This window comes from Sphaerodactylus townsendi, linkage group LG06 (genome assembly GCF_021028975.2).
Source record: "Sphaerodactylus townsendi isolate TG3544 linkage group LG06, MPM_Stown_v2.3, whole genome shotgun sequence".
In the NCBI taxonomy this organism is placed as follows: domain Eukaryota; kingdom Metazoa; phylum Chordata; class Lepidosauria; order Squamata; family Sphaerodactylidae; genus Sphaerodactylus; species Sphaerodactylus townsendi.
The window spans coordinates 24,797,042-24,808,548 of NC_059430.1; the positions used below are offsets into that span (position 1 = coordinate 24,797,042).

General features: G+C 41.5%; 1 protein-coding gene across 9 annotated transcripts in view; it reads right to left on the bottom strand.

Annotated features, from left to right (window-relative positions):
• The window catches only part of ERC1 (ELKS/RAB6-interacting/CAST family member 1), a 214,022-nt gene extending 202,554 nt beyond the window's left edge, over positions 1-11,468 (bottom strand). For 7 of the 9 annotated variants that reach the window (XM_048499842.1, XM_048499841.1, XM_048499840.1 and 4 more), the window contains exon 1: positions 11,381-11,468. The gene's annotated coding sequence lies outside the window, so the exon portion shown is untranslated. Of the gene's footprint in view, positions 1-9,331; positions 9,422-11,086; positions 11,106-11,183; positions 11,305-11,380 lie in introns of those variants that run through there. The other 2 variants (XM_048499839.1, XM_048499838.1) reach the window with 2 other exon arrangements.
• Positions 11,469-11,507: the final 39 nt, after the last annotated feature.

Consider the following 11,507-nt stretch of genomic DNA (forward strand, 5'->3'; position numbering starts at 1 on the left):
CCTGCTCACCCTTTCAAGGATATAGAGCACAAACTGAAGTTTATCTAATCTCTAAACAGATACAGTTGTAGAATTCAATGGACATGTGGGCTGCATAATTATGGATTTTGGATTACTTTGCTAAGCTAATAAAGGTCTTAAATGAACATGCCTTAATTGGTAAAGCAACCAGTTAGTATCTATGCTTGTTCAGGAAATACATGAATTTCAAATCAGGAAACCTGACTTAAATCAGTGCTTCAAACCTTTTTCAATTTAAATCAATCCACTTTGTTCCATCTCTTGTCAGGAGTTGAAACACCCTTACTTGGGAGCATCATGGTCAAAGAAGTTTATTTCCAAATCTGCTTGCTTGAGTCATAGCTGACAAAAGACACTAGTCACATAAGCAGGCGAAAGAATGCTAAAATGAGTTCAGCTGTAGTACTGAAGAAACACTGATAGTTCATGTCAATTAAACCATTTTTTCTGAGTGATAACCAACTCTATGCCCCAACAGTGACTTATTCATGACATCTGAACTTAGCTGTTCATATGCACATTACAAAGTCCTAATACACATTGAGGAATAACACGACTATATCAAACATTTAATGGCACTTTTGCACCTCCCAGACTCACATCAGTTCCCTCCCATGTGTGATGACAGCACAAAGAGTGAAACAGCCTAAACAAACAAAGAGCTAGCCTGAATCTGGGAGGCACAGAATTCCCATTACACATGTGATACAAACTCCACATGTTGCTCCCACAAAACACAAGGACTTTGTAATTTGTAGATGAATGTAAGAGAGGTTATTTGCTCATCTTCCATCCCTCCTCCCTCCATTTCCCATATGAAGTCAGATATCTTCTAACTACCTCCAACAAGCAGCATTGTCCAAATGAGAATGTCTTCACCAGATGAGATTTAAATCTCTCCTAGTAACTAAGATCCTTAACTAGGGCCACATCAGTCACTGGGAAAGAAACAAAGGCTCATTCCGCACATGCAGAATAATGCATTTTCAAACTGCTTTCAGTGATCTTTGAAGCTGTGCGGAATAGCAAAATCCACTTGCAAACAGTTGTGAAAGTGGTTTGAAAACGCATTATTTTGCATGTGCGGAAGGGGCCAAAGACACAGAATTTTGGATGTCCATGACTTAGTGCTGTAAAACTGAAGAGAGGGAGAAAGCAATTAACATGGAGCAGGTCTGATCAGATCCACTGGGTTTCCAATGAGGGCCATAGTACTTGCACCTGTACTATATTCAGGGAAAGGACAAAAAGGTAACCTGCTAATAATTACAAATGCAAATCTCAATTTTTCTGTATTTTATTTAAAGAGATTATTGAAAGGGTAGCATTTTCAGTTTGACAGCATTTTAGGAAACAGTGAAGCATCTGCCTATGGGCAGCAGAAGAAGCTTAAGTGACAGATATTGAGATTGGCAGGATGCGTGGGCATCCATTCAGGCACATCAGAGGGTTCTAGACGGCAAGCAGTAGCATGTGAAATTCAGAATATGGGGCTTTGGGGATGAACAAGGGGGGGCTCTGCCAATGGAGGACAGTTATGGAACTCGTAAAAATATTTCAGCAGGAAATATGCTGAATGGTAGCACCTGGGGTTGGATGGTGAAGGGATTTTAAAAATGGTCAAAATCAATGATTTTTTTCACTGTAGGAATACAGCATCTGGAAACAGATAAATGAAGGGTTTGGAGGCCCTTCAGCCATTTGAGTTTCATGTCTCTGTACTTGAGGAATTGCATTCATAGGATTGAAATGTCAACAATATTAGGGACTCATTCCCATTTATAGGGTGTTGTGGGGTTTCCAGGTTGTATGGCCGTGTTCCAGTAGCATTTTCTCCTGATGTTTCTCTGAAGATGCCAGCCACAGATACAGGCAAAATGTCAGGAGAAAATGCTACTGGAATACAACCATACAACCCGGAAAACCCACGACACCCAATTGATTCCGGCTGTGAAAGTCTTCAACAATATATTCCCATTTATATATCCCATATACATTCCCATTTATATTTACACATATGGTATTTGTAATCTCAGCTAAATCTCAAACACTCTCAATCTCAGTTAAATCTCAATCTCAAAAGCTTTTTTGCTTTTACTAATTTATTTAATGATCTGTTTGCAATTTTGGGAAGTCTGAACTTAACAACACCATGCATAATTTTATGTTAACACCGTTAATTATTTATGCTATAGTTGATAATTCACTCAGTTCCATTTTCTAGATGCTAGAACTTGGGGGAACAAAAGTGGGGAAACAGGTAGGAGGTTCTGGAGCAACATAGTACCCAATTAATTCAAAGACACTTTTAAAGGAAAACTAGACTCTCCAAGTAAAAGAGAACCTGGCTACCTCTTCATAAATTTTATTTTTAAATCAAGTACAAACATGAAAGTGAGTCATCCCCTGACATGAATTGCAGAAAAAGCAGCAGGTGTCACACCATCTGGTGCACTCAAATGACATTTTTTAAATGCCCAAATGTATAATCTATGTAATATAAAGTTATTTCAGAGGCATATAACACTTTTCAGGAATACATATTTCATTGACAGAAGAACTGGGGAAATAGCTGAAGCCCCTCACAAACATATGCATAATCTTTCACTGGGATGAAATCCAGGAGACCAGTCAGATAAATACCAGATAAAAAAATATAAGATTCACTCATATATTTATAATCACAACCATATACTTGGAGGATTATAAAAACATACTCCAGGACAAAGAATAAAAAATGAAGTAAAAGTCAGAATCAATTAACTTTTCAGTCCAGGACAAAAACATGAATCTACTCTATTTTTAATCTAAATCAATCATCTGAAACTATTATACTGGCAACAGCACACCTGTTACCTAACAAGGTGTATCAAGATGTCGGATGGGTAAGTGCATCTCCACAATGCAAATACAGATACTACTAGAACTCTTATATCCTGATTGACATCAACATTCCATCCTTGTCAACAGAGCAATCCTAAATAAAGCTATATCCTACTAAGACCATTGACTTGAATGGACTCAGAAGACTATAACTCTGCTTAGGATACCACTGCAAGTCATATGCTTGGAAGGAGAAAGCCAGAATTTAGCATTTTGGGAAAGAGTGAAGTGGCTCTTTGTGGGCAACAGAAGCAGCCAGATCTGATAGGAACTCTCTCAACTGTTAAGGCTTTTATAAACATATAATATTAGACACAGCAAGTATCAGCTAACAGGGGCTACAGCTATTGAGAACGGTCCATTGGTACTTACCCTGAAGGGGCCTTCTCCTGGGGGGCGATGAGGGCATCTTGGATGGGTGATTTCCAACCTATATTCAGGGAGGCAAGACTAAACGATGTCACTTCCTGTGGAATGGTTGGACTCCATCTTAGGTCTCCAGTATTGTTCCTGCCTAGCAGGGAGAGCAGTGCTTGTACGGGGCTCCAAGCAACTTACTATTGAGAACTTCTGCGCTGCTGTTCTTACTTGCCAATATTTTGCATAGAGTATGACACAAAACCTCTTTGTGAATATTTCTTTTTCCTTGTTTTGCTTATTGTTTTCACCATGCCATTTTGATCAACATATCCTAAATATTTTTACTCTAACTCAAAATCATTATAGGGCTTACTTTTAATCTTTTAAAGATATTGCTCCTACCTCTTCATTCTTGAATGACATCTCTGCCTCCATGCAAAGTTTATACATAAATGCTCTGCTTCAGGAACAGTGAGATAAAAGGAGCATGTAAGTGTGTACTGACAATATTTATTAAAAACCTTTCTGACTTGCCTTATCTCAGGGCAGGGAACTATGCAACAACCTAGTTACACAAACATAAATAAGCAAATTAAACCAAATAATCATATTAAACAGACTTAAAGCATTCAGATTTAAAACACACAATCAGCAAACTCATAACCAAATCGTTGGAAAAATCCAACTCCACCAAATACTTTCTGGAATAAGAGTGCCTTGCAGGCCTACCTAAATGTAGCAACTGAAGGGTCCTCCCTCACCAACTCTGGAAAGCAGTTCCAAAGGCCTGTGATCTTGTGCAGTGGTTTGGACAATCCTTAGCGAGGCTACCTTAAGGGAAGGTTTCTGAAGAACTGGCATAGGGGAGGCGTGGTTCAATATCCATTAGTGCCCTAGGCTATGAAGGGTTTGCTTTAAAGGTAATAAAATGAAGGCAATCAGTAGCCAGTGCAATTAACGCAGCCCTGGAGCCGTGTGTTCTGAGCAGCTGACCCCAAGGAGGAGCCTTGCTAACACATTTTGTACCGACTGGAACTTCTGAAACATTTTCCAATGTAATACTGGCCAACACTCTTCAAAAGGCTTTTAACGACAATGTAACTTGAGAGAATTAGCTGTCAATTGTCAAATGAAATGATTATTTTGTGTTCTTCCAAATATTATACCACTTTTCTCATTTTAAAAATGTTTTAAATACAGCAAGCATAAAGCACATAATGCTTTTTCATGTTAGTTTTTAGTTTTCTCAGTGAAGTCCCCCCACCAAAAAAACAATATTATATGATGCTTTATTATGCCTACTTTGAGGTTTTCTTCCTTTTGCATTTTCACCCACAGTACATCTTGAAATGACACAATGGACAGGTCTTGTTCTAAAACTGGGAAGGTTACAATTGCAATGTGTGTGTTGGAGGGATTTCTGTAACATCATACTTCAATTCTAACTTGTAGTAGTCCTACAACAAGCAGCAAGACGTTTCCTTCAAATTTTACTGGAATGCCTACTCTTCTTTCCATGTTAATAGGTCTAATCAAACCCCATCAAAAGTAGCCCAAATTATACCTATAAATGAAAGTCACTGGAGTGTAGTGCCTAAGAACATGAACTTGCAAGTCCCTAGTTCAAATGCCATCAACTCACTAAGTGACCTCTGGAACTATTGCAACTCAGCCCATCCTTACCCTCAATATGTATGGATAATAATGACCTGCTAAAGACGAAGAAGAAGTAGTAATAGTAGAAGAAGAGGAGGAGAAGGAGTTTGGATTTATATCCCACCTTTCTCTCCTGTAAGGAGACTCAAGGTGGCTTACAAGCTCCTTTTCCTTTCTCTCCCCACAACAGACACGTGAGGTAGGTGGGGTTGAGAGTTCCAAGCAACTATGACCAGCCCAAGGTCATCCAGCTGGAGTGTAGGAGTGCAGATACACATCTGGTTCACTGGATAAGCCTCTGTCACTCAGGTGGAGCAGTGGGGAATCAACCCGGTTCTCCAGATTAGAATCCACCTGCTCTTAACCACTACACCACACTGACTCTCAGAGAAGTATATTTAATATTAAAAAGGTAAAGGTAGTCCTGTGTGCAAGCACTGGATCATTACTGACCCATGAGGTGATGTCATATCATGACATTTACTAGACAGGCTATGTTTCCACGGTGGCTTGCCATTGCCTTTCTCAAGTCAGCTACATTTTGCCCCCACCAGGCTGGGTACTCATTTTATGGACCTTGGGAAAAATGGAAACCTTGACCAAGCTACCTGTAACCAACTTCCATTGAGACTGAACTCAAATCGTGAGCAAAGCTTGGACTGCAGAACTGCCACCGACCACTTTGTGACATGAAAGGTACCATTAAATCAGCACCTTCTCAAAATTATATTCATCATACGAGGCAGAAACCCCTAAGCCTTCTTAAGACTTAGGGAACTTTAAAGATAGTGAAATCCACTACAAAACAGATAATACTGAGAACTCTTTCATACATATTTTTAAAAGTTTTCAATTAAATTAAACATTCAGAGGGGGATAAGATTTATTTTATTTACTGTATTTATGCTCTACCTTTCTTGTAGATAAAAAAATTAAAACAATTGATTATAGATAACAGTGGGAAATATATCAAAACATACCATAATCAATGCAGAAACCAGGTAAGAAATATTTGAACTCAATGCAGATAATACATAAAGCAAGCAATGCACTAAACGGTAACCTTACCAAACACATTCAGCCACCAGTGTCATAAACTATAACCCAGTTTCCTATATGAAAACACCTGCCTGCCTATTTTCATTTATTACAACCCTATTTCCTTCATCAAAATTGACTACAGCAATCAAAACAGCTGCAGCAGCATCTTGATGACATCCAACGCTGAAACCATAAATGGTCTCTCCAAGGGTTTTTAAAAGATTAAACACAATAAAAGTTAGAATTGATCTTCGTGGAAGGCCAAAGGATAGGACCCACACTGATGACAGCCAATCTCCCACAGAAACCTCTTGGTTCAATCCATAACTAATTATTTAGATCAGTGCTTCCCAACCCTTTTATGTATAAGGACTCCTTTTAACATAAAAAAACCCTTTGTGGATCCCCTACTTAAAAGCAGCTGAACTACTGGTATCCAATTACCGATAATAATACATAGTGACAAAAGGATCAATGTAACAATGCTCACTGTGCAGTTTGCGCACACAGATTCACAACCCCTTGCAATAACACTACAGCCCCAGGTTGGGAACTATTGGTTTAAACCAGGGGTAGGGAACCTGCGGCTCTCCAGATGTTCAGGAACTACAATTCCCATCAGCCCCTACCAGCATGGCCAATTGGCCATGCTGACAGAGGCTGATGGGAATTGTAGTTCCTGAACATCTGGAGAGCCGCAGGTTCCCTACCCCTGGTTTAAACTATTCCAGGGGACATCTCTTGATACCTACTGCTATCTCAAATGTCTCAATAGGGTGGAAAGATCCACCATACCAAAGGCTGTTAATTAAGCCAATAATAAAAAGCCACCCACAGTCCTCATCTACAATAAAACGGAGATAATAATAAATGAGCTTTCAGCTGATACTGCAATTGGCAAAGATTTCCACCCCATCTCAGGGAGGCAGGAAAAAGAATTCTGTCACTTCCTGTCAAGGCTCAGGCTCCATTTTAGCCAGTATTCTCCTGACCGAGCAGTAGAAATAACAGTAAAGAATGCAAAAAAATATAACCACAGAACATTAGAAGTCAACATTAACTGTAACAAGAACAGTGGGGGGAAAACAGTAACAATTACATACAGCCCTTAGAAGGAAGGATTTCCTTTAGAGAAGAATTTCTTGGACCCATACAAGACACTAACGATGCACAGGGAGGGCCAAGATGTCCTCCTGCCTACCAAGAGAAGGTCCCTTCACAGTGAGTATCCAATGGACCATTTTCCTGGAGGTGGAGGACATCTTGGTGGGACCTCCTGAAGCAGTATCCCTAATTAGGATGGGCTCTCATTAAGTGTCTATGATATGATCAAGAACCCATCGTCCAAAGACAATTTCAGCAGCCCCCCAAGATGTCCTCCGCCTCCAAGAGAAGTTGGGTGATCTTAGGCCAATCATAGCTCTCTCAGACCTCTCTCAGTCCCACCTACCTCACAAGGTGTTTGATGTGGGGAAGGAAAGGGAAGGCGATTGTAAGACATTTTGAGACTCCTTTATAGGTAGTGAAAGGCAGGGTATAAAAACCAGCTCTTTTTCTTCTGTGTATCAGAACAAGTGAATTTGAAAAGTTACAAGGAAGATGTGTGTAAAATGTCAGGACATAATGCAATAAATAGGCAGTAGGAAACACTGGAGAACACAATTACACATGAATTGCTGCATCACCTAGAGCTAAATTTGTTTAGTTAATAGGAAATACTGGATGGTCCCAATTATATTATCTGTGATCTCCAGTTTTGTTTCCTTAAGATAAGGTGGGAATTAATTTCCTTAGAATAAGGTGGGGATATGACTCAACTATAAAAACTTTATTGACTTAACTTAATGCAGCTAATTAATGTCACAAAAAAACTAACACTGGCTTTCCTAACTCTCTGAAACTTTGTTTGTTCTCAGGATGCATGAAAAAGTACTAGCTTAATTATACCACTGCCAGCTTCATCTTAAACAGAATCAGCCAAGGCGTATTCAAACTCGAGTTGTCACTTGAATCTTCTTTCCAGAGGCATTCTTGCTTCTTACTCACTATTTAAAAAATGAATTGCTGTGGGTGGAGAAGTCAAGACTTGGTTGTGTAATGGATGAACATGCCTTAAAGCATAATCCTGCAAAGCAACGACCAAAGCATAGCAAAAAGAAAGAAGAGTCTATCATTTTATGTAAGATAGCAATTCCTAGCAGACACAAGCCACATGAACAGTATAATCCCACAAACATTAACACATTTTGGATGAGACTCGCCAATGGCTATGTCAGCTGGCCTGATGTGAAGTTAAAAGATGAGATTGTGTCAAGATGTTATGGGACAGAATAACTGAAAATTACTCCTTCAACAGCTAAAATTAATTAGCAAACATAGTACACAAACTCTTGTATCTTATTCAAAGAAGCACTACTATGCGGCCTACGCAAAAGTTGCATACTACTTCTGAAACGTGTTCAGCCCCTAATTATTAGCACCATCCTACAGTTCTCCACACAATTTCACCTAAATGCCTCAGTTGTATGAGTAGATTCCCAAGAGGAAAATTCCAGGAATGAGCAGAACTGCTTATGAAAAATCTTACATAAGACTGCTAGGTCTGCAAGTGTCACCATGTCAGGCTGGAAATGAACTGGTTTCTGTAATCCTGCACTAGTGAAATTAGTCCTGAAATTATATTACACTGAATATTTTTCACCACTTTTGTAAACAGCTTGGTTGACCGCTTATAACTGTCTCTTTTTCTGCTACCAAAAGCAAATCGACTCTGATAATAACTCAACTGGTAATGTATTCAACAGTTAAAACATTTCAGTTTATCAAAACACCTGTTTTTCTTGAAAGCAATTTCTTTCTTTAAAAAATAAAAGCACTGTGGCATATAGCTTCACAGCAAGAGATAAGCCTTTTAACTATGAGTAAATCATTTTCTTAATTGAAGGAGACCACTACAGTGCAGCAAATACACCCTCATCAGCCATTATTTTTGTAGATGGTTTGACTTCATCCCATCTGGTTTTTCAGTTGAAGCCATATTGAAGAGCCCTTTGCTTTTCAGACTCGTATGCTGATACCCAACCACAGACCTCTTCTTACAGATTTATTTATTTCTCCTACACTAGCCATATAGCCTAAGAACATGTTCATGGTGGCTAAGGTATTGTCACCCCATAGATGAGCACACTGTGACATACGTGACACAAAGCACATAAGAGTGTATAACTCATCTCCAAACTTTCACATACTCTGACGTAATGGAAGGGCAGGGAAAGGTGTACTGTGTAAGCAGAAAGACTACTAAGCTCTGACTCTCCCAAAAGTCCACATCAAAAGCCAGAAGCCCTCCACCAAAGCACAACATACCTACCATAAAGTCTTGCACACAAATTTGCATGCACCACAGGTTGTATGCCTCTCAGAAGCTCTCACAATGAGCCATCCATACTGTGTTGCAAATCTGGAAATATTTACAAAACACATTTTTGACTGAAGAAAGCTATTAAGACGAAATATAGAAAAATTCTGTCAAGTTGTGCACCTTCCTAGCCTTTTGGCCATGATGGTCTTTTCAATCATGGTGAGCTACAGGATCAAAAAATATTTTATATCATGCCATAGAATGGAAAATTATCATATACTAAACTCTGAAAAATGCAAACTTCTCTTGTTTCAGTAGAAGAATTATTATTGCAGCTATCTGAACTAAAGCAGAGCTACCATATTTTGCCCCAACAAACAATAAAGATCCTTTAAAATGTCTGCCTTTCAGTGAGTCAGGAGATTAGTCAGTAACCAGGCACACGGCTGGCAGAAGATTTCCAAGACCTCAGGCAGTACCATGCCCAAGATGATATTTTAACTGGAAATGCCAGTGATTGGCCATTCCTTACCCGCTCCTAAGCAAATCCCACCTCCACCAGCTACTTCCACAGCATGAAGCCCCCCCCCCCCCCGCAACTGGCATAACTACTAAAAGCAGGGGACATTTCATCATCAACTCAGAGTTAAGGATAAAGCAGAATTATGGAAGATAATTCACAAAGTAACATTCTTTTTTCACAGGACAAGCAGTTACTCAGTTACCACCTAAGCACAAGTTTATACTAAGAGGCCTCTAGGCTCTATGTCTTGCTTCTTGGCCCTCCAGGGCAACTGCCTTGGTCACTGTGTGAGATGCTGGACTGGCTGGACCACTGGTCTGATTCAGTAAGGTACTTCTTATGTTGAATTAAAGGATAATTTCAAGTTCATTAGAGACATCTTTCCAAACCCTGTATCTAAAGACACAGGTTACAAACTCTTCAAGAGCCTGCATGGACGGCATTCTCGGGGCAGTTTAAATGATCAATCCACTTAGGAATGGAAGGCAAGCAACTTATTATACCGTCTGATTTGTCAGCTGCGGATAAGATAATCGCATCAACACCAAGGTTAACAGTTGCTAATAGCATTAGTGCAGGGATAGTGAGCAGAAGGAAGCTTCTGCCGATCAAGATCTCGCAAGTAACTATCAAAGGCTGACTGTGGTGACCAAGATGCTTGCAAGGGGCTGCAGCATCAGGGGAACGGGGCTGCAAGGGGCCCGACTACAGGATCCATTCCGAGAACGAATAAAGAGGCAGAAGATGTCTGGCTGATTCCGCACAGCATGTTTATAACGAGTTGCAATCGTTATACATGAACTCGTTTTCCAAGGGAGCTCGTTATAAATATGCTGTGCGGAATGAGCTCGTTATAAATATGCTGTGCGGAATGAGCCTATGAGCTGTAAAGCCCAAGCCTCTTATGGGAAAATAAGGGGGTAGGTGGGTTTCATTTCACCGACCCTCGGCGTCTGGCTGGCGGGTGCGGTTCGGCAGAGAAAATCCAGACTCTTAGGAGATGAATGGGCAAAAGAAGCTCCTTCACAGGTAGGGTCGAAAAAAGGGAGGCACCGTCGCCTGAGTCGCCACCCGGGAATCTGGCAGCTCGGCTCCTACGGACAGGGCAGGCCCTTTTCCGCGCTACCCAGCCGGGTAGAGCAGCCCATAGGCCTCGGGCCAGGGGATGGCCTGACTCCAGGGCTGACCAAAGCCCCCGCCCGCCCGCGCCCGTGCCCGTCAGTCCGTCCCCAGGCAGCTACCTTGGAAGGGCCCCTCCCAGCTCCGGCCAGACCCTCGCACGGAAGGTTCATTCCGGCACACACCGGCTGGGGAGGGGGGCCCCCAGTCCTGGCTTACCTCCGGCCCCTGCCCTGTCAGCGGACTCGGCTACTCGCCCGCTACTCTCTCCACACGCCCCGGTGGCAGCAACGGCTCCTCCTCAGATGCTCGCGGCAGCGCGAGGCAGCCAAGCCCCGCCCCCTCCAGCGCGAGCCCCGCCGGGCAACACCCTCCGCGCGCCCCACATACACACGCGCGCGCGCGCGCGCACCCACCTTCCTTTCAAACGGCGGCCATCGATCGAGGGATCAATTCGCTCGTACTACATACCGACATGCTAAGCAGTCTCGCCTCGCGCAGACACTCCCCGCTGCGTAGCGCTGTATGCCCGGCCCCTCTCCA